At 46.7% G+C, this 25142-nt stretch overlaps 1 long non-coding RNA gene across 1 annotated transcript; it reads right to left on the bottom strand.

The window, feature by feature from the left end:
• Positions 1-2850: 2850 nt before the first annotated feature.
• On the bottom strand, positions 2851-24480 carry LOC143842762 (uncharacterized). Its single transcript, XR_013233343.1, has 3 exons — positions 24370-24480; positions 23805-23953; positions 2851-3030 (listed from the first exon to the last, which is right to left on the bottom strand). It is a non-coding gene; the product is annotated as an uncharacterized LOC143842762 (long non-coding RNA).
• Between the last annotated feature and the right edge of the window lie 662 nt (positions 24481-25142).

The raw sequence follows: 25142 nt of genomic DNA, 5'->3' as shown, positions 1-25142 counted from the left end.
GCCCGGTCAGAACAGTTTTATCAGTGCTGTGGCAAGCCCAAGGTCACCCAGCTGGTTGCATGTGTGGGAGCGCAGAATCGAACCCGGCATGCCAGATTAGAAGTCCGCACTCCTAACCACTACACCAAACTGGCTCTCCAGCCATAACCTTGAGCTTGTCAACCCTATCTGTTTAGCCTAGTGAGAAGACAACTAAGAGCTGATATGATAGCCATCTTAAAGAAAGGCTGTCACACAGAGGATGGAGCAGAGTTGTTCTCTGGTGCCCCAGAGGGTTGGATCCGGACCAGTGGGCACCAAAGAACTTTCAGCTAAAAATTCAAAAAAAGTTCCTGAAATTCAGAGCAGTTCCTCTTGGGAACAGGCTTCCTTGGGAGGTAGTTGGGTTTTCTTTCTTTGGAAGTTTTTAAGCAGAGGCTAGATAGTCAGAAATGCTGATTCCATGAACTTGGGTAGCTTATGAATGGTTGGACAGAAGGGATTGTGTCTGAGCTTGGCCCTTGTGGCCCTTTCTTGCATGACCTGGGAAATGGTGATTGCCACTATGGGATAGGGAGATGAACTTCTTCCAGGCCATACTGGATATGGGGGGGGGGAGCATCATCTGGACATAGAATTGGGGGCAATGTGGGTAGGCAGTTGTGACTAGCCCAAGGTCACCTAGCTGGCTGCATGTGGAGGAGTGGGGAATCAAATCTTACTGATTTAATTGGTCTCAAAGGTGCCCCTGGACTCACACGGTGTTCTGATGCTTTAGACCAACATGGCAACCTAAGTTGATGATAGAAAGAACCAGTCAAACCTCCCTGGGGAGGAAATCCCAAATATTAGGCACCACAATTAGACCTTTGGGGGGGGGCTGTCACCCATGTACATAGGAGCACATGAAGCAATGCCTCTGATGATGACTGGAATGGTCAGGTAGTGTGTCAGACTGTAAAGGACAATAGCAGGACCTTGAATTGGGCCTGGAAGCCAACTGGGAGCCAGTGTCAATGGAACAAGACTGGAGTGATGTGGTCCTACAAATCACTCCAATCAACAGCATTCTGTATGAACTGTAGGTTCCTGACAGTCTTCAAGAACCATCCCACATAGTATACAAGGCAGTAGTCTAATCCAGATGTTACCAGGGCATGCACCACAGGAATGGGCCCAGGGAGGGCATGTACATAGCTATGCTTCCCAACCATATTCTACCCAATAGCGCCAATTCTGGGGTTTTTGTGAAGCCCAAAGAGTGTCTAAGGAGTTTATTTATTTTATCCTTAACACTATTTAGTTCCCTTATATTTGGGAAACAGCCTCCTGGGAGGAGACTGTCCAGTGCCCTGTCCATCAACGTCCACCCTGATTGGCCCTCCCACTCTAGCTTCCACCCTCCCTCCTTGCCTGCTGGAAGCCTTGTGGCTGCGGCCTCCATTGTCGCCCACGAGGAGAGAGGCAGCAACAAGGCTTGCTGGCTCACATGTACACTCCTGCTGGGAGGGAGCCGGAGGGGGGGAGTTTGGAGCCTCCCTGCGGGCCACAAAGCGGGGGGCTTTCTACTCCCTTGAGCTGGGCCAAAGGGAGCCTCCCACAGCAGCGCTGCCAGCAGTAGGGCGGGGCCTTTCCACTCCCTTTAGCCCACTTTGTGGGCCAAAGGGAGCTGCGGCCACCCTTTCACGCCCTCCTGCCTGCCGCCCCTTTCAAATCCCATTTTTAAAATGGGCCTTGATACTAGTTTATTTATAATTTGATTTCTAGACCACCGCTCCCAGCGAGCTGGCTCTCGGTGGTTTACAGCATATATATAAAACATTGTACATGAAATCTTATAACAATAAAAATCTCCAAATTTTACCCAATAAAATAAACATAAAAATAGCAGACAAAAAGACAAGATGGCGGTACAACTGAAAGATCTCCCCAGCCTCCAATACAGTCAATTTGGTTTCTCAAAGGTCAAAAAATTCAAAAAAGCGGAGGTGGAGAGCAAGCAGTAAATTACCATTTGCATAATCAGGGCTGTTTAACAGATGCAAGGACCAAATTGAAATAACAAACGTTGCTTCTATGGTCACCATTCGTTTTGGGGGAAACATAGTGCAGGAAACAAATATATCAACATTGGAGATCGATGTGCAAATGTACCCTTCTTAATTTTATTTATATTTCGACATCTAGGCCACCCCTCCCATAACCGGACTTGGGGCAGCTCACCACGCATAATCACATTAAAATCATCTTAGAACAGAAAGCAATCTCAAATTCATTTCCATGCTGATTTCCGCTTCCACAGCCCCACCCCCACTCCGTGCCTTCTTAATTGTCTCATCTGCATGCACGGTGGAATGCTGAGATTAATTAAGCAAAACCCTGCTGCCATGCTCCAGAAGTTGTTTCTGCCTGACAGAATCCTCTGCGGTCCCTTTCCCAGCGAGCTCCAAACTCAGAAGGCATAAGAACCAACTGCAAGCCACTTTAAAGCTGCTAGCTGAGAGAAAAGGCATGCGGCACCAAATTCTAGCTCTTACAGTAGTCGCCAGCCATTAAGAAGCTATTATCTCCCGTCAAACGCCAGACTAAAGAAACTCTAGAAGGAAGAAGCAATTCTGCATAAATCAAGGAACTTATTTACAATACAGCACAGCCTGTGAAGGTATTGACTCGAACGTAAAAAGTTCAGGAAGGAAGAAAAAAAGCCCAGAAAGCATGCAGCCTCTAAAATACTGCTAGACGCATGAATAAGTCATAAACGGTATTCTGAAATAACTATTTACTGCCGAGACTAAGTAATGAACGCGATACTTTGCTTCAAGTATTTACACATATTCATAATGTACAATCTATATTCATGTTACCCTCTCATTATTTAATACAGCGCCTTGATTCCATCTCAAATGTTATGCCTAATGGGACAGCAAATAGGGTGGGAATCAATAGATTTGTTAGGCATTCAGCAATCCTCTCTCCTTTTTCTTTCAGGTCCCAGTTCCTCACAGTTGGGTGTCTTCAGGGGGCTGGAAAGCTCAAGATATGATGAGTGTCCTGCAGGGGGCATGAGAGGTGATGTGTATTTATTATTATTTATTAAGTTTGTATACCAACCCTCCCCAGGGATGGGCATGGAGCAGTTGACAACATAAAACAGCTGACCTTAAAATATCATTATCACCAATGTCTATAAAACCATAATGAAAAACCTAACAATAGTCACTAGCCTCCATTAACACCCCTACCCATCTATCTCCATCTTTAGACTTGTCATTCATTGTTGGGTCCCCATAGAGGTGGAAGGAGCACTGTATGGCACTCAGGGGGGGGGGGAGATGGGAAAGGGAAAGAGGGAAAGGGAAAGGGGGGCCCAACTGGATTTTAGGCCACTATGGTTTTGAAGTTGGAAGGGGACTGTATAATCTAACACCCTGTTCAGCGAATTAAATTAAGAGCTAGACTGTCCCAAAAAGATGGGCTTTGGTTGATGAATTCCAGTGAGGGATAATTCATTATCTTTTCATCAAAAAGTCTCTCCTGAAGCTCAACTGTACCCTGCTGTACTTAAGACCCCTAGAACTCATCTTGCCTTCTTCCACATGGGTGTTAGAAGAGCTGAGTCGAGATTCCCCTCCATCTTCTCCAGATGAAACATACCCAGTTCTGTCAGTCTCTCCTTAAAGGACATTGTCCAGTCCCCTAGCTCTGGATGTTGTCCTCCTCAGAACTTTAACATCACTGGGGACTAGGCCGAGAAGCAAACTGTTTTTTGAAACATCCCTTCTGCAAGCAGATTGGCTGTCTGGAAGGGGTATGACATAGCACCTCAATCACATTGACATAAAACGATGTAAACAGAAATTTAGAAGCACTATGAGAGCTATGTCAAGCTGCTCAAGGAGTGAGCAGTGGCTGAAGGGCCACCAGTTCCCCGATCCTGTCTAACTAATGACACATTCTGCTTCTTCTCTTTGAAGGACCTTTTCGAAAGCCGTGGGCTGATTGGCTTTGTGTTGGTACAAAGCAGCTCCCTTCATCCAGTATCATCTGTCATCTTCCTTTTTCCTCAATATCACCTCTTATTGAATTGGATGGACAATATCGTTAGGAAATTGCCATCATGCAATAGAAACTCATTTCCTCCTTCTCCCCCTCAACACTCATTCCTGATTATTCTGGTTTTGCTCAATACAGTTGTCGCTGATACAACCGAAGTGACAGTTTTGTTGAAGTATTAATGCTCTGCCGGCGTGATTTCTCGATACTTTCTGAGATAACACTTTATTAGGAAGAATACTATCCCACCAGGATTATTCTGTTGCCTCTCCAGAGATAACACAGAAAAGGGAAACGATGCCGGCTTCAGATGAACAGCACGTATCGCCCATCGCCTGCTGTTCGGAATGCCTGAGCAAAACTTTCAGGGGATATTTACAAGTGATGAAGAGAAGGATGTATCTTGTGGTGCAGATACAGACCAGAAAACACTATTCAACATAGCTGGTACCCAGAGATTGGGCTGTGTTCATAAGGATCCCAAAGTTAATGTATTTTATCTGAATGCCCATTCTAATTACCACAGGCCTGTGGGAGTTGTTTGAACGAATTTCTTGGAAACCACAGGAGCATAAAGTGTCACATCACTTCTGCTCCAGAATGAACATGTGGTTTTCTGGACTGACTGGCAAAATACATAAATAGATGCTACAGTTGATCACTGACAAGCTTGTTTGTTTTGGTTCCCTGGCTCTTCTATAACTAGCCTCCTCTGAAGTAGGATGATTGAACCCCCGCCAGTTCAGCTCATGTACTGTTTGCCAATAATGATCAGTCAGATCTTTTTGACAGTCTGATAGTCCAATCTCACTAGCTGTTCAATACAGCACAGTTGGCTTTTTGTGTCTTCTCGCATTCCCCAGTTGTGTTCACCAATGCCCATCCTTGTGATTGCCAGGAGAAGGCAGAGTTTAGAAAGGGTAGTCAAACTGCAGCCCTCCAGATGTCCATGGACTACAATTCCCATGAGCCTTTGAAATCGCATCCACAAGCTCTCACCCTATACAATTATTTAGGGTAGTTTGGACTCTTCTGGCCCTCTTCTGGCCCTTCTTTGTCTCTCCTCTTTGTCCGTCTCTACCTCTCACTCTGCTCCTGCTGCCACCCTGTGCATCTTCCCTGTCTGATTTTTATACCCCTGTCTCCTCCAGTATTCTCCCTGGGCCGTTCCCCAACCACATCTTTATTAACCCTGCCCCATTCCTTTGGCAACATCCCGGCATGCTCTGCGCCCAGCAGCCGTGGCTCATGCTGAGTTGGGCAGACCCACCAGTCCGCTCTCCCTCGGCCGGGTTGGGAAGGTCGGTGCTGCAGCGCCACAGTGGTATGAGCCAGTCATATCTCTGTGGCCGCCTCCTGCTGTGAGATGGAGAGGCAGCATTTCCATGCCTCTTCTCCGGTGGTGGGGTCCCAGACAATGGGCAAGGTGGTTGTGGGATCACTGGAGGTGACAGTGGGGCTCGCTGGTCTGGCTAGGTCCTCCCCTTCATTTGGTGAGTTCCCCAGCTGCTGAGGAGGCAGAACAGGAGAGGGGAATGGAATCCAGGCTCCTACTCCCAGTCAGGAGTCCCAGGATAACTGGAAATCAATCTCTCTCTGATATTTGGGGAGTTCCCTGGGTGCTGAACGAGGCACTGATTGGTCTGAAAAAACCATTGCTAGATCTGTGGGAGCTCACTAGCTACTGCCTGGTCTTGCATCTTGCCTTTCTGGGCAAGGTAACTGAGAAAGCCACTGCAGACCAGCTCTTGGCGTTCTTGAAGGAAACTTCGGCCCTTGCCCCATACCAGTCAGGTTTCCGTCCTGGCCATGTGGCAGAGATGGCGCTGGTCATCTTATTTATTTATTTATTTATTTATTTGGATTTCTATACCGCCCATTTCTTTGCAGCTCTGGGCGGTTTACACAGAACATTATAACTTACATCTTGATGGATGATCTTTGGTACCAGCTGGATTGGGGTGGTTCAACTATCCTCATGTTGTTAGATCTGTTGGCTGTGTTTGATGTGGTCAACCGTGAGTTGCTAGCCAGGGCAGAGATTTGGGGAACAGTCTTACAGTGGCTGAACTCCTTTCTCCAAAACTGGACCCAGAGGGTGGCTTGTGGGGAAGGAGTTCTCCTGCCTCTTTGTGCTTCCTTGTAGAGTGCCACAGGGAGCAATACTCTCCCCCACACCTTTCAGCATTTTTATACACCCTCTGGCACAGGTGGTCCAGAGTTTTGGGCTCGGTTCACCAATATGCAAATGATACCCAGCTCTAACTCCTGATGGATAGCCAGCCAGACTTCCCCTTCCCGGAAACTTTTGCCAGATGTTTGGAAGCAGTATCTGGATGGCTCAGGCAGAGTCGCCAGAAACTCAACCCTGCCAAGGTAGAATTCCTGTGGCTGGACAGAAGAGAACAGGACCAAAACTATGCCTCCCATCCCTGAACAGGGTACAGATATTGGTTGTGCCCACCACCAGGAATTTGGGGGGTTATCTTTGACACCTCCTTATCTATGTAGGTGCAGATCATTAGGGTAGCCCAGCTCCTGCTTTTCTATCTGTGCAAGGCCAGGTTACTAGTGCTTTACCTGTCCTTGGAGCACTTGGGCATGGTGATCCATGCAACTGTCACTTCCAGACTAGACTTCTGTATCTCGCTCTAGTTTGGCCTTTGCTTGTCTTTGACCTGGAAATTACAGTTGGTACAAAATGTGACTGCTAATGTCCTCATGAGATCATCTTGGAGGACCCATATCCAGCCTGTGCTAAGGCAGCTGCACTGGTTGTCAATTATGTACTAGATCAAGTTCAAGGTTCTGGTACTTACCTTCAAGGCCATTTGTGGCCTGGGCCCCACATATCTAAGGGACTGCTTGTCTCCTTAGATGCCTCGTAGTGCTCTCCACTCTGTGGGTTTCTATCGGCTGGTGGTCCTTGGCCCTCAGGAAGCATGCCTGGTCTCCACCATTGGGCCTCTTTGGTCCTGGCCCAGGCCTGATGGAATGGGCTCCCAAAAGAAACTCCCAACCTTAGAATCGTACAATCATAGAATCATAGAGTTGGAAGACATCTCCAGGGTCATCTAGTCCAACCCTCTGCACAATGCAGGAACTCACAACTATCTGCCCACCCATGGTGACCCCAATTTTATGCCCAAGTGATCCCCTCCACCAAAAATCTCCTGAATCCAGCCTGGCCTGGAGGAAATTCACCTATCATCCCATAGTGGTAATTAGCAATTCCCTCTGAGTATGCAAGGAAGGACCAAAGAAGATGACGAACCATTTACAAGCACCCTTTGGATTAAATCTGTCAGCCTTCTTGGACTTTCATCTCCCTAGGTTTTTCTGACGATAGGATTCTACCCAACATAACTTTAAGTTTGTTAAGACTTGCTCTCCTGAAACCTCTATGTATATGCACAGCTAGTGTAGTTTTAATAACGTTATCTGCCTTCAGCTGTACACGAAGGGCTGGTTAGAAAAATAAAGATTTATTATTATTTTATTATTTCCCCAACCTAATCTAATCTAATGATTTTTTTAATGTGTGCAGGTTGCAGAGAGCATAGTACAGGACATTAAGATGCATTTCTTACAGCCAAGAACATAAGCACAGTTGGTGGCTCACCGTGTATGTCAGCAGACTTTAGATGTAAAGAGCTAGGATTCAATTATAAAATCATTTAAAACAGATGTTATGCACTAATGTTAAAAATTGAACATTGACTACTATCTTTCCAGATCCAATTAATCAGCTCCTAATGGATAGAGGTTAGGGGGAAGGAGAAGGGGAGGGGGTGTCCAGCTAGATGAATGGATCTGGATGTACTGATCATAGTGGCCTCACCCATAGGCTCTGTCTTTCAAACCATGTGGTTCCACCAGGGCCCTGTATTCTTCTGGGAGTTCCTTCCACCAAGTCGGGGCCAGGGCTGAAAAGACTGTGGCCCAGGGCCCCTTCTGCATGATGGAATAGCTGGTGAAAACTCACTAAATACATTGTTTTTTTTCTGATCTCTGCACAGGAGAGTGAATTTACTCCACAAAACTGATTTTGCTCTGCATGGTGAACTGCCTCTTCGGTGCTTTAAGCATCTTTTCAGTGTTGTTTCTGAAAGAAGCTTTTCACCGATTCATTTCTCTCCTGCCTATCTCAGGCGCAATATTAGTCATGCAGAGAAGCTCCTTGGTTGTGCAGATTGGTGACTGCATTAGAGAACAAAACATGTCACTGGCAAAACTACAGGAGGCAGGACTATGAATTGTTCCATGCAGAAAGCATTGCAGTGTAGTTTTTCAACAGACTATATTCAATGCAGAACAACGACTGTAGTATAATACAGCAGTTTAAACTGGTTGTTTTTTAAACTGTTTTATTTGGCTCCATACAAAATCAGTTCAAGAACAGATGCTCCTCTTCCATAGAATCATAGAATCACAGAAAAATAGATTTGGAAGGGACCTCCTGGTCATCTAGTTCAACCGCCTGCATTATGCAGGACACTCACAACCCTGTTGCCCATCCACTGTAAGCTGCAACTTCACAACATCAGCCTCTCCATCAGATGACTATCCAGCCTCTGTTTAAAAATTTCCAAAGATGTATAATCCACCACCTCACGAGGAAGCCTGTTCCACTGAGAAACCGCTCTGTCAGGAACTTCTTCCAGATGTTTAGACGGAATTTCTTTTGAATTAATTTCATCCCATTGGTTCTGGTCCATCCCTCCAGGGCAAGAGAGAACAACTCTGCTCCATCCTTTGTATGGCAGCCTTTTAAATACTTGAAGATGGTTATCAGATCCCAGTTGTCTCCTCTCTAGGCTAAACAGATCAAACTCTTCCAACCTTTCCCTATGCAAAATGATTGTTGAGGTGATGACATACTACACTGTGCTGTTCTGCTCCACTAGACACACAACCATGGCATAGGTGGGGTTCCAACAGGTGAGTAAATTCCAGATAAGCCAGGATTCAGACTCTGGCCCCCTCACCACTTCCATAACAAACTGGCAGACTGGATTCTGCATGTGAAGTGGGAGGCGCCTCATGTGGTGACAGGCATATAAGGGTCGGTGGATTGCTAAGACACACCCTCCTTCTTGCTCTTGCTTCCCACAATGTACTAGGGAGTGCTCAGATTTGCATCATTGGATCTGGCCTTATCTAAATATTAAACCAGCTGACTTGCTTGTAGCTGAGTTATCGGTGTCATGGCTTGACTGCTTAAATGAGTGGGCGATGATTGAAATGTTACCACAATTTTGGTTGTCACAACAAGGCATCAGTGGTATATTTTTAAATGTGCTGCTTGGCCCATCATTTTTGGCAAGCAGCGTTACAAACTGGCAGCGGAGAACGGCGGGAGATCTAGTGAAATAACTGGGAAGGCTCATGAAGCATGTGCAGGGATTACTAAATGCGTGCTGCTAAGACTCCTTCGTTTGACGTGTCCCTTTATTCATTTTTTTAAGGCTCGGGTCATCAGGTTTCCATACATTTTACAAAGGTTAGCCCATTATAATTACAGTGATCAGAAATGTTTATCCCGATAAGTAGGAAAAGTCTGATGGAGATTATTAGTTAAAGTTCAGCAACCCAGCACGGGGAAAATAGCGTCTGTATAATTGGGAGCTGTCAGCTTATCATCACAATAAATACATTCTAAAAAAAATTCTCAACAAGTATTGCAGGATGTCTAACACACCGTTTTATCCAAAGTGTATTCCAAAAATGGATTTTGTGCAGATATTGTTGAATGCATTTCAGTCAGGTGAGTTGCTAGTGAATGGATGAACCTGTCTTTATTCATAGAATCATAGAATCATAGAAAAATAGATTTGGAAGGGACCTCATGGGTCATCTGGTTCAACCCCGCCAAACTATGCAGGACACTCGCATCCCTATTGCTCATCTACTGTAACCTGCCACCCCTTGGCCTTCACAGAATCAGCCTCTCCATCAGATGGCTATCTAGCCTCTGTTTAAAAATTTCCGAAGATGGAGATTGGTAAGACACACCCTCACAACCCACCACCTCCCGAGGAAGCCTGTTCCACTGAGAAATCGCTCTAACTGTCAGGAACTTCTTCCGGATGTTTAGATGGAATTTCCTTTGAATTAATTTCATCCCATTTGTTCTGGTCTGTCCCTCTGGGGCAAGAGAGAACAATTCTGCTCCATCCTCCATATGGTACCCTTTTAAATACTTGAAGATCGTTATCAGATCCCCTCTCAGTCGTCTCCTCTCTAGGCTAAACAGACCAAGGTCAATGAGAATATTGTCTCATTCTGCACACTTTCGATGCACTTTCAATGTGCATCTGGATTTTTCTGTGCAAAACAGGAAAATCTACTTCCATAGGTGCATTGAAAGTGCCTTGTTTGACATGTGTAGAATGAGGCATAGTTTGTTTAAGTTGGAGGGGGGGGGGATTTCATTCATTTTTGAGGAACGTGGTTTGATTCCTTCCTTGTCTTTCCCCCCCAGAAATACAAATTCAGAGGATTTCATTTGAGGTGGTGCTTAGTAATCTCAAATCACAGCTGATGCATGGCAACCTGGTTGGCTTTTCACACAGAATCACACAGAGCTGGAAGAGAACACAAAGGACCAGCCAGTCCAGCCCCCCACCTCCTCTGGTGTGAGGATTGCCCCCCCTCTCACAGACACTAACCAGACTGTCACGAACCATGAGCTAGTCTGCTCGACCCACAGAGACCCCCTCTCACAAAGCTGATCCAAACACATGTAGTGCTTTATTGAAAAGAGTCCATGATGCGAATCAAGACAGAGCTTTGCCAGGTGCAGGAAATATTGACAGAGACAACCACAGGGAGTTCCCGTAGGGGTACGTATAGGAGGGTAGTTTAGGTGGGAAGAGGGGTTCACATAGGAAAGAACTATTGATCTAAAAAGGCGCAAATAACTGGGGCCATCTGGTCTGCCTTGCTGGATGATCCTGACAGTAAATTCCCAGCTGACTCTAGACAGACCAAGGATGCTGATAGATAAGGGAGAGTTCCCACAGTGGGGGTGAGGAAGCATCTCCGGACCATAAAATAAGACTTGACTAAGGAGGGAATAATGCCACGAATTCCGAGAGGGAGGGTGAGGGGTTACTCAACACACCTCCAACTCACCTCTCCTGGTAGAGACACAGACCCATAATTGTAAAATCAGACTTCTTTATTAAGGAACATTGAAGTAGCAACAGACACACCCTTTGCTTGAACTGGAGATGGGACCCCAGCTCAGGTCCTCTATTGCAGGGGTAGTCAACCTGTGGTCCTCCAGATGTCCATGGACTACAATTCCCATGAGCCCCTGCCAGCAAATGCTGGCACAGGTTGACTACCCCTGCTGCTTTGCTTTCTGGATTTTCAGCTCCCCTGCCCCACAAGGCAACTTTGCCTTCAGTAGCAAATGGTTGTCATGGTAACAGTAGGGGCTGGTGGAATAGATAGCAAAGGGGAGGGTGATAGGAACAGTCTAGGTGCCAGGCTGGCCCGAGGGAACATGCATTACAAAAGGGGTGAGAGGCAAGAGGCCCCAGCAAGCAGGCGAGGTAACTGGCTGGGGAACGTGAGTTGGGGAACTGAATGGCTACTGCCTTACTCTAAACAAAAAGGGGTTTGAACAATACAACAAACATTGTGACATGGTACCCTTCATAGAGGCGAGGAATCAAATCAAAGAGAATCACATTAAAATCAAATCAAAGAGAATCACATTAACCATGGCAAGTCCCACAGGGTTTTGACATCGGGGACTTAAAAATCACACACTTCTGACAGGTGCTCATCCGATCTCCTCCTAAAAACTTGCAATGAAGGAGACTCCACCACCCTTCAAATGGTATATTCCGTCTACAAACAGTCCTCACCATCCGAAAGTACTTTCTAATCTTTAAGAGGAGTCTCCTTTCTTCTCATTTGAATCCTCATTCTTGTCCCTAAAACTGCAGTAAACAAGTTGGCCCCCTCCTCAACAAGTCTACTTGTTATGTAATTAAACACAGCCACCTTATAACCCCTTGCCCTCCTCTTTTCCAAGCTACACTTCCCAACTCTCTCAACCTCCCCTGGTCAGGCATGGATTCTAACCCTTTTACCATCCTATTCGCCTTTCTCTGATCCCGTTCCAGCTTGTCAATGTCTTTTTTTTTTAATTGCAGCACCCAGAACTGGATACCATATTTCAAATGAGGTCTAACCGATGTGGAATAGAGTGGCTTTAAACTTCCTTTTCTCTAGCTTCTATGCTCCTCACAATGCAGCCTAATATCACATTAGACTTATTAGCTGCCCTATGTCATGAACCATAGGCTGGTCTGACTGACCAGAAGAGACCCCTTCTTAGAGAACTGCTCCATACATACGTGGTACAAAGAAATCAATATTTATTGAAAGGATCCATAAGGTAAAGCAGGACAAAGCATGGCAAGAACAGGAACATTGACAGAGACAAGTACAGATGACCTCGTCGGTTCTATATATTGGGAGGAAAGTTTAAGCAGGAAAAGCAGTTCCCATGGAGGAAGCCTTTGATCTAACAGGCATGAATATAGGAGGCATCTGCTTTCCCTGCCATTGCTGGCAGTAAATTTCCAACCCCTACTATGTAAACCAAGGATGTTGACAGATAAGACATATATGGGTCAATTGACTGAATAAACATACTGACTGACTGACTGACTGACTGACTGACTGACTGACTGACTGACTGACTGACTGACTGACAGAACTCCTTGCAGTGGGGGAGAGAGTCTCTACCGGTCATAAACAGTAGGATGAAAAGGGAAGAATGAAAGGAATTTGGGGGTTAGGGTGGGGTGATGGGCTCTCGAACCCATTGCATCTCTAAGTTAACACTCCCAAGGAGAGTGGGATGGTGATTATGATACCCTATTGCACTGTTGGCTTTGATTGTCCACTTGTACTCCTAAGTCCTTTCACATGTAGTACTATCAAGTCAGCTATCCCCCCTGTTATATTAATGCATCACATTTTCAAGGCAAGTGATGTTCAAAAGTGGTTGTCCATTACCTGCACAACAACCCCGGGCTTCCTTGGTGGTCTCCTATCCAAATACTGACCAGGGCCAACCCAAGATCTGGCAAAGATGGGCTACTCTTTTTCCTGCCCCCCCCCCAATGGAAAAAGCTTCCCCGGGGCCTGGGCAGGCCGATCGCGGCCTCTTGAAGCCTGCGATCGGCCTGCCTGGACCCTGGGGATGCTTTCTCCGCCCCCGGCGAGGGAGGAAATGGCGGCAGTCGGGGGAATGCAGGCGACGTTGGAGAGGGGTGGATCAGGAGGCACAAAGAGCCTCCCGATTCGTCAGTCCAGTGACAAGGGACCAATCGCTTCGTGCCTGCCAATTGGACCCTCCGATTGTGAGTCCGGGGGAAGGGGCCAATCGGCACCCTTCTTCATCCCGGACAGGGCCTGCCCTCGGGGCCCTTACTCCTTTATTCTTTCCGCTCCACAGGAGCGGTTAGATAATCTCTCTCCTATTTCAACCTTTTGTCTGTTACCCCGGAGGAAGGAGATCAGCCATTTGAGAGCTGTACCCTGTATCCCAGCATCGGCAAGGTGGTGAACTAGGTGCTCATGATCTGCAGTGTCAAACGCTGCTGACAGATCTAATAGTATAAGCAGTGCGGACCCACCTCAGTCTCGCTGGCGACGGAGGTTGTCTGTGAGGGTGACTAGCACTGTTTGCACCCTATGGCCAGGCCAGAAACCTGACTGAAATGAGTCAAGGGCTGACGTTTTCTCCAGGAATGCTGATATTTGGTCCACTGCAATATGAAATACATCAAACCCTAGAAACATCCCAAGGTTAGACACAACTGAAGGCAACCCCTGACAGTGCAGTTGTTTTTTAAACAAGAAAAACAAGCATAATAGAAGAGAGCATGCAAAAGACATCTGTCCCTTGCCTAAAAATTCAATAGGGAATCAAGCAATTTCCGATGACTATTGTTCGGTCTTTCATGCTATAAGAGCCCTATCAAACTGGAGAAGATCTATCAACCCCGACCTGGTACAAACTTATTGGGCTCTAGATAGACGATCCATCCATCTCCTAAACCATTAACATTTCATGCCCACTCCAAACATTCAATAACCAATGCATTTGGATTCTAGATGTCTGGAATCACCAGAAAGAACTGAAGCATAGCGTAAATGTGAACATGACACATTATGTGATCCAGAAATGACCTGAGGTTCTAATTGAAAATTTCTTGCATTTAGTAGGGGGTTGACCTGGAGGTCCTTTAAAATTCTATGATTTTATTCTAAACCATGCTTTCTCAACCAGGATTTGGTGAAACCCTGTGGATCCTTGATGGCCCCGGCAGGGTTTCCTGAATGGGTGGGAGTTAATTAATTTTAATTAAAAAAATATTAAACATGCATCAGGTGATATAACCATATATGATCTTGTTGTTCCATAACCCCCCCCCCCCAAATGGCCACTGATGGGCCTGGAGGAGGTGGGAAGGGGAGGGACCCAGGGTGGGCATGTCCACAGTTATTATTCCCAACAATTTTCTGCACGATTGCACCACTTATGGGGTTTCTTGAAGCCGGAAGAATGTTTCAGGAGTTTCTCGATGATAAAAAAGTTCAGAAACACTATTCTAAACTGAAACTGCGGATGGAATACAGATACCCCTTTGGTGACATTGGGGATGGTGATGAATATTCCTTTCCAACCTGAGAGCACATCTGAGTCCCGTATCCTTGGATGACAGGAGCTTTGACTCTTGGAAAGCTTGGCTGTCTCGAAGGTACTACTGGCCTCAAGTCTACCCATTCTGCTGCAGGCTTAACACTGCTACTCTCTGAAACCACCTTGAGGGCAAGTCAGTTCTGGCCCACCAATGCCTTTTAAGTAAGTGCTCCAGAGGAAGCGATTTCAACAAGGTGTATCATACCAATGAAACAGGGTGGGGTTTAGAGAAACCTGGTATAGCAGGTCATAAAGTCTCTGAGAAATGCTTGCTTTGTGGGGTTTCAGAATGCTTAATGTTGACTCAGGTTGGCCCAGAGTCCAACCCTACTTCTGTTTTGTTTCTATTGTCAATCTATTAAATAATAATAATGCATTCATAGAATCATAGAATAACAGAGTTGGAAGGGATCTCATGGGTCATCTAGTCCAACCCCCTGCACTATGCAGGACATTCACATCCCAATCGCTCATGTACTGTAACCTGCCACCTCCTTAAGCCTTCACAGAATCAGCCTCTCCATCAGATGGCTATCTAGCCTCTGTCTAAAAATTTCCAAAGATGGAGAACCCACCACCTCCCGAGGAAGCCTGTTCCACTGAGAAATCGCTCTAACTGTCAGGAACTTCTTCCGGATGTTTAGATGGAATTTCTTTTGAATTAATTTCATCCCATTTGTTCGGGTCTGTCCCTCTGGGGCAAGAGAGAACAATTCTGTTCCATCTTCCATATGGCACCCTTTTAAATACTTGGATGGTTATCAGATCTCCTCTCAGTCGTCTCCTCTCTAGGCTAAACAGACCTAGCTCCTCCAACCTTTCTTCATATGTCTTGGTCTCCAAACCCCACACCATCTTTGTTGCCCTCCTCTAGACACGTTCCAGTTTGTCAACATCCCTCTTCAATTGGGGTGCCCAAAACTGAACACAGTACTCCAAGTGAGTACAAGTACGAATCAGAGCAGAGTAAAGCGGTACCATCACCTCCTGTGATCTGGACATTGTACTCTGTTTGATACAGCCCAAAATCCCATTTGCCTTTTTAGCCACTGATTCACACTGCTGACTCATGTTCAATGTATGTTCTACTAATGTATGGTCCTAGATCTTTTTCGCACATTCTACTGCCAAGACAAGTCTCCCCCATCTTATATTGGTGTATTTGGTTTTTCCTACCAAAATGAGCCTCTTGTGGCAAAGAGTGGTAAGGCAACAGACATGCAGTCTGAAGCTGTCTGCCCATGAGGCTGGGATTTCAATCCCAGCAGCCAGCTCAAGGTTGACTCAGCCTTCCATCCTTCCAAGGTTGGTAAAATGAGTACCCAGCTTGCTGGGAGGTAAACGGTAATGACTGGGGAAGGCAGTGGCAAACCACCCCGTATTGAGTCTGCCATGAAAACGCTAGAGCAGTGGTCCCCAACCTTTCTGAGGTTGGGGACCGGCAGGGCATCGGGGCGCGGCCTGCGGCCCGCACGGGCCACGCCCATGCACCGCCCGCATCGGGCCACGCCCGCGTGCCGCGCCCACGCATCGGGCCGCACCCGCGGGCCGCGCCCGCACATTGGGGCGCACCCGCGCCTCGGGGTGCGCCCGCATGGGCGCGGCCGGCCCTGATTCCCTCTCCCCGCCCTCCCGCAGTAAGAAGCTTCCCGGGCCGCAAGCTTGCGGCCTGGGAAGTTTTTTACTCTGGGGGGGGCGGGGAGAGGGAGCCGCGGCCCGGTGCCATGGCCTTCGCGGCCCGGCACTGGGCCACGGCCCGCAGGTTGGGGACCACTGTGCTAGAGGGCATCACCCCAAGGGTCAGACATGACCCAGTGCTTGCACAGGGGATACCTTTACCTTTACCAAAATGCAGAACTTTACATTTGTCCCTATTCAACTTCATTTTATTCAATTTAGCCCACTTCTCGAGCCTATCAAGATCATCCTGTATTCTGTTGCTGTTTTCAGTTTGCTACCCCTCCCAGTTTAGTATCATCTGCAGATTTAATAATATCCCCTCTAATCCCTCATCCAAATCATTTATAAATATGTTGAACAACACAGGCCCCAGGACAGATCCTTGGAGTACTCTTTTCCAAGAGTCACTCTTTTCCAAGAAGATGCTGAACCATTAACAAGTAACAAGTATGATTTGTCAACCAGTTATTGATCCACCTGACAGAATTAGGATCCATACTACATTTTACCAACTTGCCAACAAAAACATCATGTGGAACCTTATCAAAAGTTTTACTGAAATCCAGATACACTATGTCCACGGCATTCCCCTGATCCAGCATGGTAGTCACTTTCTCAAAAAAAGAGATAAGGTTGGTCTGACATGCTGAGTCTTAGAAATCACAGCTCTCAGTTCCAGCTGCTAAAGGACCGAGTGTTTGATTATTTGTTTCAAAATTTTGCCAGCTACAGATGTCAAGAAGAAGAAGAAGAATGCCACTTTTCCCTACCCAAAGGAGGCTCGAAGCGGCTTACAGTCGGCTTCCCATTCCTCTCCCCACAACAGACACCCTGTGGGGTGGGTGAGGCTGAGAGAGTGCTGATATCACTGCCCGGTCAGAACAGTTTTATCAGTGCCGTGGCGAGCCCAAGGTCACCCAGCTGGTTGCATGTGGGGGAGTGCAGAATCGAACCTGGCATGCCAGATTAGAAGTCCGCACTCCTAACCACTACACCAAACTGGCTCTCAGGCTGTCACATCCGTATCAACTTCCTTGTGGAGTTCCACCAGGAGTGATTCTCTTCCCCACAATGTTCAACATCTTTATGCGACCTCTGACCCAGCTGGTCTGGAGTTATGGGTGGGTTTGTCATCAATATGCATAGGACACCCAGCTCTGTCTCCTGATGGATGTCCATCTGGACTCACCCGGTTACATTTGCCAGATGTTTGGAAGCCGTAGTTGGATGGTTAGAGCAGCATCACCTGAAACTCAACCCCTCCAAGATGGCGGTCCTGTGGCTGAGTAGGAAGGCGGCATATCAGGAAGTATATCTAGCTGGGGTGCAGCTTAACATCTTACCCTCAGCCACAAATTTGGGTGTGATCCTGGATGCCTCCCTTTCAATGGAGGCCAAGATCACAGGAGTAGCTTGCACTGTGTTTTTCCATCTGCATCAGGCAAGGCTATCAGAGCCCTATCTGTCCTCGGATTGCTTGGCTACAGTGATTCTTGCAACGGTCACCTCCAGATTGGACTTATGTTACTTGCTATATGCAGGCCTACCCTTGTCCCTAACCTGGAAATTATAGCTGGTGCAGAATGCACCTCAACTAGAACATCTTGGAGGACCCATATTCAGCCTGTGCTGAGGTAACTGCATTTGCTGCCAATTGGATCACTGTGTAGCAGGGAGGCAACAGCTTTTGTGCAACTAAATTTTAAATTTAAATTCTATATTTTAGATTCTTGAATCTTTAACTTTTCAATATTGATTGTACCTTGAATTGTAATCTGCCCTGAGCCCTTGGGGAAGGGCAGAATTCAAATATAAAAATAAGTAAAACAAACAGATAAAATACAGGAGGAGGGCATCATATGCAGAGTAGCTTGAACTGCCTGGAGGAAGATGGATGCAATTTTGTGTTGTCAGTGCGACAAATTGTTGGCCATAGGGAGGGGCTGTGACTCAGTGACAGAGCCTCTGCTTGGCATGCAGGAGGTCTCAGGTTTAATTCCCAGCATCTCCAGTTAAATGGACCAGGCAGTAACTGGTGAATGACCTCTGCCGGAGACTCTGGAGAACCATGGGCACTATGAGTACATGGCTGTGACCTTGACGGGCCAAGGGTTTAGTAGTTCATTACGAGGCATGTTCATGTGTAGTTGTGTGTGAGAGGCGCAGAACTGGACTGAAGGCTTCCACAGTCATCTGCCAGCAGCATTCTTTGTGAGAATGTTTAGACTTGGGACTAATCCCACGTGCAGTCCCTGGGACCTCCAGTTGAAAGGGCCAGTATCTCCAGCTGAGTGGACCATGCATCATGTTATCCATAGCAACAGACCTCATTGTTGGACTGGAATTGCACCCTCATCCTTATCCATTGTTGTTCCTCTATATATTTATGAAACAGCCTAGGGGGTGGGACGTGTCCGGCTGTCCAAGTTAGAATAGGGCCAATCAGGGTGCAGCCAGCTTTGCCCTGATTGGCCCTGCCCCTGCAGCTCCTGCCCTCCGTCCCTGGACTCTAGCCTCTTTGCTCTCAGACGCCTCAGTGCCTGGAGCCAGCAGCAGGTAAGGGGAGAGGCCCTGGGCAGAGGATCGTGGTTGAGGCCTTGCTAATGAGGGCCTCCCGGTCTGCTAAGCTTGGCCTGCTGACTGCCTGCTAAGGACCTCTGTTCCGGCTCTGCTAACGAGCTGCCCAGCCCCTGCCCAACCCACTTGATCTGGCTGCGAGCTGCGGCCCAAAGCCACCTTAAGCTGCCTGGTCAGGGGAGGGGGCCATTTCAAGGCCCGTTCTTAGGAATGGGCTTTGAAGCTAGTGCTTCTATAATCAAGTCACTCCTGGTACCCACTGTGGTCTAGGTGAAGGAAAGCCAACACTGCTTCACAGGACATTCTGGGAACACCAATAGTCAAGCTTGGACAAACTGGTTACATATCCCAAGGTCACCCTTGTAATACAGAGACTGGGTATTGCGTACTTCTTTTCCGTCAAGAATAATTGCCTCCTTCCTTCTGACATTCCTCCCCCTTCCAACCATTGCATTGCTAAAGTAGTAACCAGCAGACCTTATCCTAAAGTATAATACTTTGTTTACCCAAAAAACCTTTTCCTGTCCCAAACATTATGCCAGCCTGCCAAAGTTTAATGACTTTCATCAGCCAGACATTAGATCTCAGCCCAAGTCCAGAACCTTTCAGAACCTTTGTCCCCTAAATATTCCTTTTTGTTTGTACACTAAGAAGAGAACCACCTACAACACAGGTGACTTTTATACTTCAGTAAAAAATGAGGTCTTCTCCTCCTCCTCTTCTATTTGTGGTAGGTTAGGCGGAGAAAATAACTAGACCTGGGCATCCATCAAAGTTCATGGTAGACTATGGATTTGAACATGGTTCTCCCAGAACTTGGTTCAGCATGGTGTAATGGTTAAGAGTGGTGGCTTCTAATCTGTTGAGATGGGTTTGATTCTCTGCTCAGTTTGATGTAGTGTTTAGGAGTGCAGACTTCTAATCTGGCATGCCGGGTTCGATTCTGCACTCCCCCACATGCAACCAGCTGGGTAACCTTGGGCTTGCCATGGCACTGATAAAGCTGTTCTGACCGAGCAGTGATATCAGGGCTCTCTCAGCCTCACCCACCCCACAGGGTGTCTGTTGTGGGGAGAGGAAAGGGAAGGCGACTGTAAGCCGCTTTGAGACTCCTTCGGGTAGGGGAAAGTGGCATATAAGAACCAACTCTTCTTCTTCTTCTTCATCCAGCACAGACAGCTGGGTGACCACAGTCACAGTCCTGATGGTGTGCTATTCTCACAGAGCAGTAACATCAGGGCCCTCTCAGCCCCACCTGTCAGACTTGAAATAAAAACTTCACTTGTTGAAAAGTTGAAAGTTTATCCAAAACAGTTCTCCCAGTACTCACATAGCCAAATCTGAGCAGCATAGGTCAAGCACCAGTTCTTATCTCCCTTTTCCCGCCTATCCCAGGCCCAGATTCTCTCACATGCCCCAGTGCAGGTGCAAGGCCAGGAAACTAGCCAGCAGCAAGATAACATACAGCAGTAATGACCTTGGAGTACAGTGCCTAATTCTACAAGTGTTACAAGAAGCAGGCAGTATTCAAAATGGTTACACTTAGGCTCATCACTCAGCAATAATACATGGCAGAAACCTTGAGGTTCTGACACCACCTACCTCACAGGATATCTGTTGTGGGGAGAGGCTTCCTCGGGAGGTGGTGGATTCTCCATCTTTGGAAATTTTTAAACAGAGGCTAGATAGCCATCTGATGAAGAGGCTGATTCTTTGAAGGTTCTAGGGAGTGCCAGGTTACAGTGCATGAGCAAGAGGGTTGTGAGTGTCCTGCATAGTGCGGGGGTTGAGCTAGATGACCCAGGAGGCCCCTTCCAACTCTATGATTCTATGATTCTAGGAAGGGGAGGCAATTATAAGTCACTTGGATACTCCTTCGGGCAGTGAAAAGTGGGGCATACAAAACAACGCTTCTTCTGTTTCTTCTTCTAAACATGTGCTGACACCTTCATTAAATTTCCACAACTTTGTGGCTTCTCCCCCCTCCTCCTAACTTTTAATGTAGATCTTGGTATGCAAGCCAGTCTTTCTGCTCATCAACCACAGAACAATAAGTACGTTTCTCTTTTTTTTCCCTGGCAGTTCTTGCATTTAGGTTCGGGGTTGACATCTCGCAGACCCCCCCAACTAATGGTATCGTTTGTAGATCCAATCGCCTCTTGAATAGCTCTTTAAGAAAACAAATAAGACATTTGTTTGTACACTGAGAGGGGAGCTTTCTGATGACTTCTACGCTATTATGCTTTTTAGAGCTAATTATATTTCTTCAAAGCATTCAGCTCCTTGACTTTGGCAAGCCATGTTATTAATGAATTCTTAATGTGCTCTAATTCCGCTGAGTGCTGCAATACCGCAGAAGCCAGGGACAGTTGCTTCCTGTTCAGATCTTTCACGTGAAGCCTGCCTGACAGTTTGCATGCTGTCGGCCTCCCCGGAGGAAACCGTTTACAAATTAAGCCACACTCAGGCAGGAGTGGATGGAAAGCTTGCCGGGCTGCCCGCACAGCTGCCAACTGAGGTTTTCAAAATCGGCCACTGGGAAGTAGAGTTGCTGGGTGTCCAGGCACGGCCAGGATTGCAACTGATGCCCAGATCACAGAGATCAGTTCCCAGAGATTACAGAGAAGGGGGATTCTGTGGTGTCACAACTCTTCGACACTCCCTCAGCTTCTCAGGATGCACCCTCTCCTGGCTCCATCTACAACCCTCCAGGAATTTCCTGACCTGGAGCTGGCGACAGTACTAGGAAGGGCCCAGAGATAGAACCTTGGCATGCAAAATCCAACTGGTAGGTCTGGGGTCTCACTCTATGAGATCAGGGAGTGGATTCAGGGCTTCAACGTTCAGCACCGCTGCCTTGAATTGGGGTTTTAAAGAAATGTTGAGCTTGTTTAGATTGAACACGGCTGAAATGATGTGTTCCCCCTCCAGTCAGCTTTCTGCTTGCAGTGTGCAGTACCAATTAGAGCTTCCAGTCTCCAAGGGCAGCCCTATGTAGTCTAATCCAGGGATTACCAACTAAGGGTCCACGGACCCTAAGGAGTCTGTGGGAGCTCCAGATGGGGTCTACAGCATTTCTCCACCTGCTTTAATGGACTCAGCCACAAGTTAGGAAACTGGCTTCATCCATTGTCATTCCCCCCCCCCTCCGCCGTGTGAGTTCTCTTGTGGTTTCTGCATCTGGGACCTGCATGCCTTCTCCCACCTTAAACTGTGTTCTGTCTCTCCCTCCCTGCCCCCAAGCCTGCCTGTTAACATGGATGATGATAGATTCAAGTGGGTCGCAGTGTTGGTCTGAAGTAGCACAACAAAATCAGAGTCCAATAGCACCTTTAAGACCAACCAAGACCAACCACTCTGTGCAGGCACTCGAAAGCTCCCACCTTGAATAAATCTTGGTTGGTCTTAAAGGTCCTATTGGACTCTGATTTTGTTATGGATGAAGATGTCACTCTAGTGACATGTCACTTTGCGGGGGTGACATGGCAGGGAGGCATCGCCAGCTAATCTTACTTCTGGGGTGCCTCAAAGCCTCAAAAAGTATTTCAGAGGCTCCTCCATGGTTAAAAGTTTGAAAGAGGCTAGGTGTTAGCAGGGCATGCACCACAATGGCAGGATTGTTTTTACCCAGGAAAGGCCACAGACAGGTTTCCCCAAACCCACCACTGCCACTGGTTTACAGAACAGCAGCCCTTGTTCCAGCAGTACCCTCAAGCAATGAAACTGCCCCCTTAGCACTATTCCCATATAAACCAACCATATCCACTTAGCACTATTCCCATATAAACCAACCATATCCAGAATAGGGCACATCCCCGTTCCTGGGTTGATCTTCTTCCTTTCAGTAGCACCTCTGTTTTTTCAGGATGAAGTTTTGGCTTTTTAGGCCTCGTCCTTCCCAGAATTGCCCCCAGGTCCCTGCTCAATGCTTCCATAGCTCCCTGCTATCTGCTGGAAGCACAAGACAGAGCTGAATGATATTCACATATTGCAGGCAACTGTTCCCAGATCTCCAGATGATCTCTCCCTACTACTTCATGTACATGTTTAAAAAGTGAAGGAGCCAAAATTGAACTTTGCAGGGCCTGTAGACCAGAGGCAAGGGGCCCTGTAGGAGTCCCCCAGCACCACATTCTGAAACCGGTCTTTAGGGTAGAACTTTAACAACTGCCAAATGGTGCCTCCATGTCCTAACCCTGAAAGATGGTCGAGAAGGCTACCTCAGTCAATGATCTCAAAAGCCACTGTGCCATCCAGGAGAACTAACAGGGTCACAATCTCCCATCCATCTCCTAATGCAGGTCCTACACTAGGGCAATTAAGGCAGTTTCGATCCCATAGCAAGGCTTAGAACAAGACTGTAATAGATCCAAACATATATTCTATCATATTTCTGTCAAGGGAGTGCATCTTCCTCACCTTCAACTACAGCACAAAATGACTCCCAATAATATTGCCCCTGAGGTCCTCAGGACCTCCCAAGTGAGCTTTGGAGAAAGAGTTAGAAATTTAGGGGTAGGGGGAGATCAGTAAATGTTCCCCCTTCCATCTGTGGAAGTTTGATGTAGTATCTAAATCAATAATGTGTGCAAAATTGTCATTTGTCAGAATGAAAGCATTCTGAGCTGGATGTTTAAACATTTCCCAAATTTATGTCCTACTTTCTGGTTCCCAGTGGCCATTAAAGCTGCCCTAAAATCATGGCAAACGCAGCAACTTCAAATAAAACATATAAGATATTATAAAAATTAAATATTACAACCATCATAAAATGACCAACCTGCAGGCCCAGAAATGCAGCTCGAACTTAAAGACTTGTTCCAGTCTCAGTCATTTCCCATCAGCTCAGATGGCGAGATCAACTTCCAGGAGGTCATAAATAAACTGGCCAAGTGGGGCGTCCAGGGATGGATAGAGAGGTCGCTCCTCCTGAAAAAGAGCCAGTTGTGACACCTCAGAGGGCAACTACTTGGCAGCTGTAATTTGCTTCTTTGCCTGTGTACACTTTGTAGATATCAGCCATCAGGTAAATCAAGGTGAGATAGGCTTACTGGGGTTGACATGGAGATTTATCCATGTATTGACATGAAGCTGCCTTCTGAGTCAGACCATAGGTCAATCAAGGTCACTGTTGTTGATTCTGTTGTTGGCAGCAGCTCTCAGTGTCAATATGAGTTCTTCCATATCACCTAATTCCTGATCCTAATTTTAGACAGGAGGTGAAAGGAGCTACATTTGGTCCCATCTATATGGAAAAGGGATACTTTACCAGTAAGCCATAGCCCATAGTATGATGCTCCAGAATGTTCACAGATTACTAGCACATTTGGCTACTTGACACCCACCCACAAGGAAACTTCTTATTGCGTTGAACAGCCTGAGAAGTTCAGGAGGAGTTGGAGATGTTCACATTCACTGCTGATCAGACTGTACCAGCAGTTTTCTGCCCTTCATACCAGCGCATCAGTGTGGCCAAGATCTGCATTATGAAGTCACCACAGAGGTCACCTGAGACATTATGACATCATCAATGAAATCTCTGAGTAAGAGGCATGAAGCTTTCACTAGCATGGTGGGCTGGACTTCCTTACTATCAGGATTTGACAGACAGAAACATAACAAACTGCCAGTAAGTGTGTGTGTGTGTGTTACAGCCAATCCTAAATGATTTTTTACCAAGCTTTGTTTTACTGTATTTTATTTGTTAGGCTCAAGGATCACATTTTATTTTGGCCGGGAGACTTGAAACTTGGCCATAAGCTTGCCAGAAGCTTGTTAGCTAGGGAGTTGTAACCGTGTCACATCTGAAATAGGAACATTTTGTTTAAGCTCCTTTTTGGAATAAGATCTGGAATAATGTTTAGGAGGGGGTTTTTGACCTTAACTTGAATATTTACTGGCATGGGCAATACTTTGTCAGGTTTATTTTATTTCTTCAGTCAATTTCTACCCTTCTTTTCTAGTGGAAATGCAAGATAGCACCATTAAAACAACAATAACATCACAGTTAAAAAAAACCTTTGGAAAACAGAGTGGTTCTCACTGACTGTGCTCTCCTTCTGCTTGCACAAGCTGTAAATGTTAGAAGTTCTGTCGAACTGAAGCTGCTGAAGAGCTC

The sequence above is a fragment of the Paroedura picta genome, chromosome 8 (genome assembly GCF_049243985.1).
Source record: "Paroedura picta isolate Pp20150507F chromosome 8, Ppicta_v3.0, whole genome shotgun sequence".
Classification (NCBI taxonomy): Eukaryota; Metazoa; Chordata; class Lepidosauria; order Squamata; family Gekkonidae; genus Paroedura; species Paroedura picta.
Note: the sequence above shows the minus strand (reverse complement) of the source record. Positions and strands in the feature narration are given on the sequence as shown.